The following is a 6,000-nucleotide window of genomic DNA, read 5'->3' as shown; positions in this document are numbered from 1 at the left end:
CCGTGTCACCACGACCATCTAGTCCACCGAGTCGGAACGGAGAGCCCCATCATGTTGGGTTTTGTTGCGTGCGGGGAGGGGATTTGGGCTTGGTGGTGTCTCCACGGCCGATCGCGCGGTGGAGGGCTCCCTGTCCTTGGTGGTGTGCTCGAGGGGGGGGGTGGCCGATACCGGGCAATCCTCGACCGCTGTCAATTCGACGAAACATCGGTCAGCGTGTGGGCAATTTCTCATCGGCGCAGTTCCTCCGCTGCCAGAACCCCGTGCTCCGCAGTCGCCACGCGCCCACATCCGAATCCTGGTAAGGACGTGACCTGTCAACTCATTACCTCCTCCATTTTGCGCAATACAATCCATGCTCCCACTACAGGAATACTGAACATTCTCGTCGGCCATTTTAATTCCCGTCGACCCGAGCAAAGGCCGACGGGAATTAGATAACTCCCGTCGGCTAAAAAGCAGCCGACAGGCCTTACGTTAATTCCCGTTGGCCCTGATTCTAGCCGACGGGATTTGGTTAACTCCCTTCGGCCCAGCCGCCAGCCGACGAGCTTTATGTTAACTCCCGTCGGCCCTGACGCCAGCCGATGGGAATTAGGTAACTCCTGTCGGCCCTGACGCCAGCCGACGGGGATTACTGCTTTATGGGCCGACGGTCATCCCGCGCGGCTCATTTCCTCTCTCCCTCTCGCTTTCCAAACCACCGCCGCCATTGCCGCCGCCCTAGAGAGCCGCCCACCCCCGAGCGCCGCCCGCCGCCCACACCCGCCCCGGCCCACCGCCCGCGGCCTCGGAGCGCGCCCGCCGCCCGCCCCCACCCCTAGAGCGTCGTCCGCCGCGCTGCCCCACCCCCAGAGCGCCGCCGGCCGCCCGCCCACTCCCCGGAGCGCCGCCCGACGCTCGTCCCCGTTGCGCCGCCCGCCGCTCACCGCCACCAACGCCGCCGCCTCGGAGCACCGCCGCTGCCCCGGACCGTTGAGGTATATAATTTTTTGAATTATTTAATGTAAATACGAGTGTTATTGTTAAATGTGTGTATAAATGTTTATTTTCGTCAGTTTTTATGGCCGACGGGAGTTAATTTTCATGTGATTAGAGTTAGTTTAGGGTGTGATTAGAGTGTGATTAGAGTTAGTTTAATATAACATGTGATTAGAGTGTGATTAGAGTTAGTTTAATATCACATGTGTGCCTTGATGTTAGATATAAGTATTAATTCTATTATTATAATATATTTAACTTATGCTATTAAATTGTTGAATTTGATGTTATTTATTGATTAGATTTAACTTATAATATTAGGTTGTATGAAGGTTTTGCTATTGATAAATTTAATGTTATTTATGTATATATATAGTTTTACTACTTACCTATAGATGTATGTGTTACGTTTAGAAACGTGATATTGTTTCTCACACACTCTTTACTCATACACACAGCCGCAATAATGGGTGATAGACGTGATTGGATGTATGAAGGTTTCAAGAAGGGTGGGTGTCACACAAGTGAATGGTTTGCCAAGACGCAGATGTTTCTGGACCATGCAACTGCTTTATCACAAATAGATAATATTAGGTGTCCATGCAATAAATGTAGAAATATGACGAGCCACACCAAGAGGCAGGTCACACTACACCTGTGCTCGCATGGTTTTGTGCTAGGCTATAAGGTCTGGTATCTCCACGGTGAAGATGTTGAACGAGCAGCAGAAGTAGAAGTTGATGACGGTGAAGATGATGTTGATAGGATGGACCAGATGCTTGAGGATCTACAGCCTAAACTGGCACCAGATCATCATGATTCACCTACACCGGAGGTTCAGAAGTTCTTCGACCTACCCAAAGCGTCAGAAGAGCCTCTTCACGGGCACACTGACGTGACCGTCCTCGAATTCGTGACCCGACTGATGTCAATCAAGTCCAAGTTTGCATTTTCAATTAATTGTTACAAGGAGCTTATGGATTTGATTAGCGAGGTTCTTCCTACGGGTCACAAGATGCCCAAAGACATGTACCAGTCCAAGAAATTGCTTGAAGGTCTTGGTATGGAGTATGAGAAGATTGATGTTTGCCAAGACAACTGTATGCTTTTTTGGAAGGAACATGGCAGAGAACAGAAATGCTTAAAATGTGGGAAGTTGAGGTACGTGGAGCTTGTAAATGAAGATGGGGAGAAGGTGGTGACAAAGGTTGCACATAAACAGCTTCGGTACATGCCTCTCACTCCTAGAGTGAAACGTTTGTTTCTCTCGAGGAAGACCGCTATGCACATGAGGTGGCATAAAGATTGTACGGACAGACAAGATGGGTTAATGGTGCACCCGTCAGATGGTGATGCATGGAAGGCTCTTGACAAATTTGATCTAGATTTTGCCAGCGATGCAAGAAACGTTCATATCAGCTTGGCAACTGATGGTTTCACGCCGTTCAATATGACTGTTGTGTCATATTCATGTTGGCCTATCATTGCCATACCGTACAACCTTCCACCTGCTCTTTGCATGAAATATGAGTTTATGTTCCTATGTCTTGTTATACCTGGGCCTGAGCATCCTGGCGTACGCCTCAATGTGATGCTTCAACCACTGATTGAAGAGTTAAAGAAGCTATGGCAAGGTGTGGAATCCTATGAAGAGTTAAAGAAGAGTTAAAGAAGAAATTCAATCTTCGTGTTGCATATCTGTTCTTGGTTCATGATTTTATGGCGTATGGTATTTTCTCTGGATGGAGCATGCATGGTAGATTGACGTGTCCTTATTGTGCTAAAGATACAGATTGTTCTCGTCTTAGTGCTGGTGGCAAGATATGTTACTTTGATTGCCATAGATGTTTTCTTTCCTTTTCCACTACTTACCCTAGGACCTTAAATCTCGGGACGAGATTCTTTTACTGGGGAAGGATGTAACACCCCTGGTGTTACTGGTACTAAAACTTGAGCATGGCACCATATGCATTGACATTTCATTGTGTTGTTACACCTAGAATGCATCCACTAGGTAAAATTTCAAAACAAGTTGTGATGTGGTGACTTGAAGTGTGCTTGACCCTGGGTAGGGTACTTAACCCTAGGATTAGGGAATGTAGATAATAGAAAGCCAAATGACTGATATCTCAAAAAGTCATTGGAAATACTCACAAGAGATTAAGTTTGATGAATTTGAGTGACACAAAAGCCCTAAAGCACCCAAAACCCTAAAATAAACCCTAGAAAACCCTAATTTGTACCCTAGGGGGGTAAATGCAAATTCTATGCACTTTTGGACTAAAGTGCATATATCAAAGTGATAGAACATAAAACACCAAGTAACTTTTACATTGGATGATTTTAATGTAATGTGGAGAAATTTGGACTTATTTGCAAAAAGTCCCAAGAACACCCATGTGGTTAACTCTGAAATTTCAGTGTAATTAGGCCAAGTTTGAGGCCTTATATTTCTTAATATATGAGAATTTTGCCCTAGGTCAATATAGAAAACTTGTAGAGCTATGTTAGGGGTACAAGTTTGATTAAATGACTAAGCATTGATGCTATACAGAAATTGGAGATAAATGAACTTAAAGTCGGGCTGTCAGTCAACCCTGAATCTGAATTTTGACTGACAGTGACCTGGGACGAACTTTGGAAGCAATTTTGAGTAGGATCCAGGGAGTGTTTGATTGTGGTTGCTATAGAAAAATCAAAGCTGGTTTATAGAGCAACAACTTTGGTGCAGATGGATCAATAGCTATCCACATGAAAAATGGAGAAATGGAGAAATGGAGCTTCTCAATCTGCTCTGTCAGGCGCACTGAAGGGAATTCGCATGGTACAGTAACCTGACGAAGATTGCCAAGTTCAGTGCACCGCCGCCGGTGATCCCGCGCCGTGATCTTCGCCGCCGTTGCGATTCGTGCCCGGTGGCGTGCATATAACTATGTAGGGTGAAAGATCTCACGCAGGGGATGAAGTTGGGGCATTGTTACTACCTAGTCGTCGTACCCACTGTTGGGGCGAAGGCGAAGACGCCACCCTTCGCTCAATGCCTTCGCCGACCTCGCTGCACCCTTGGAGACAAGACGACGGGCAGACTTACCCTTCGTCCCACACGTCTTCGGACGAAGACCTATGACGAGGTCGTCTCATCTTGCGACCTCGTCCAACATGGAGGCCCACGTGTGATCCGGCCCATTGTAAGAGGCCCTGCGTGGCCGCTGCGCATTACGGGCCTAATTTGTAAAGGTCTCCCTATAATTACGGTCTGTAACCCTGCTTTATGGGAATATTCTGGGGATAACCTAGGTGCCTGGGGGCACATGCATCCTTAACACTGGACGCTGGGCACTTAGATACCTATAAATACCCCCGCACAGTGCCCTTAAGAGGCTAGATTAACAGAGCTATTGCCATCTCGAGCAAAAACCTTGTTTACGTCGCTACACTCCCCCGTTGGATCAACTTGCACCGGAGAGCAAGTTCCAACATTTGGCGCCCACCGTTCGTGCTACGAAAAAACCACCCACGATGGCACCCAAGAAAGCTAGCTCGAAGGCTGACGAGGCTGCGAAGGCAGCACTGCTGGCCGAGAAAAAGGGCAAGGCCCTCGCCCTCGTCCACACCACCCACCAAGAGGCCACCGAAGACGACGCTCTCCGCACCTGCGGCTCTGGAGAACAGCCGCAACCTCCACCAGGCTTCGCTCCACCGGAGGGCGCGGACGTCATCGAGGACGGCAAAGTCATCGGTGTCTCAGCGGAAGAACAGCTACAGGTGCGCGCCTTGCGCATCAAGAACCACAATCTCGAGAAGCAAAAAGAAATACTTGAGGCCAAGCGCCAACGTGTGTCTGCACAAGCCAAGGTGCGGTAGATGATACGCGACGAAGAGCAGAAGGCCCAGGAGCTCGAACAAGAGATCGCGCTAATGCAGCGCGAAGGCCACCTCGGCCTGCAACACGGCCCACCCCTACAACAGCGCGCACAAGTCGAAGACCCATACTTCCCCCAGCGTGGCCACGCCATCCCACACGCCGCGGCATTCCAAGGTGTCAACTACCTCGATGAGCGAAGTCCCCTGGCCCCACACCTGCAAGTGACACCTTGGCCCGCCAACTTCCGGGCAGGGACCTATCCCAAGTACAACGGCAGCACTGACCCAACACAGTACATCATGAGTTATCAGGTCGCCGTTGCATCTTCCAGAGGGGACGACGCCATGATGGCCAAGTCATTCATCATCGCCCTCGAAGGCCCAGCCCTCACCTGGTACACCAGGTTGCCCCCGCTGTCCATCGACTCCTGGAGAAGCCTCCGGGACAAATTCCTGCTCAACTTCCAAGGGTACCGCCCAAACACCGACGCCTTGGCTGAACTTTCACTCTGCAAGCAGCTGGAGAAAGAGACTCTGTGGGAGTACTACCGCAAGTTTCTGACCCTCAAATCACAACTGCCTTCGGTCGATGACCAAATCGCCATCCACTACGCCATCAGCGGCCTTCGGGCCGGTGTCCTTTACAGCCACTGCATCAGGGATCCGCCCAAGAACCTCCAGGAGTTGTATCAGCTATTTGAAAAATATGCCAGATCCGAAGAGCTCCACCAGCGCAAAGTCGAGTCTCAGAGGAAACCCAAAGACACTCCACAGTCCAGCCGCACGTGGACGAGGCCCTCGCAGCCAGACTCCAGTCGGGACGACCGCAATCAGCAGCAAGTGCACAACATCGCCAACCAGCACCCCGCTGGCGAGGCCCCTCGCCGCTAGGAATATCTTCCCTAGGGCCGTGGGAAGGGAACTCGCGGTCGGGGCAGAGGACGTGCGCAGCCGCCACGCCGATTTTACTGCCTGTTCCACGGCGAAGACTGTGCCCACCAAACCAGAGACTGCCCAGGGACGAAGGCCACCACAGACAGGATGGCATGGGCGCAACCAGCCGACAACCCTAGAGTTGTCGCTCACACATATCAGCAACCCCCTCTGCCATACATCCACGGCCCCGCTCCGCATCCACCGCACCATGCATACCAA

General features: G+C 50.4%; 1 pseudogene; it reads right to left on the bottom strand.

Annotated features, from left to right (window-relative positions):
- Window positions 1-656: 656 nt before the first annotated feature.
- The window catches only part of LOC103655491 (uncharacterized), a 28,380-nt pseudogene continuing 23,036 nt past the window's right edge, over window positions 657-6,000 (bottom strand).

This window comes from Zea mays, chromosome 4 (genome assembly GCF_902167145.1).
Source record: "Zea mays cultivar B73 chromosome 4, Zm-B73-REFERENCE-NAM-5.0, whole genome shotgun sequence".
In the NCBI taxonomy this organism is placed as follows: domain Eukaryota; kingdom Viridiplantae; phylum Streptophyta; class Magnoliopsida; order Poales; family Poaceae; genus Zea; species Zea mays.
The sequence above is the reverse complement of the archived record's forward strand: the minus strand, read 5'-3'. Positions and strand labels throughout refer to the sequence as shown.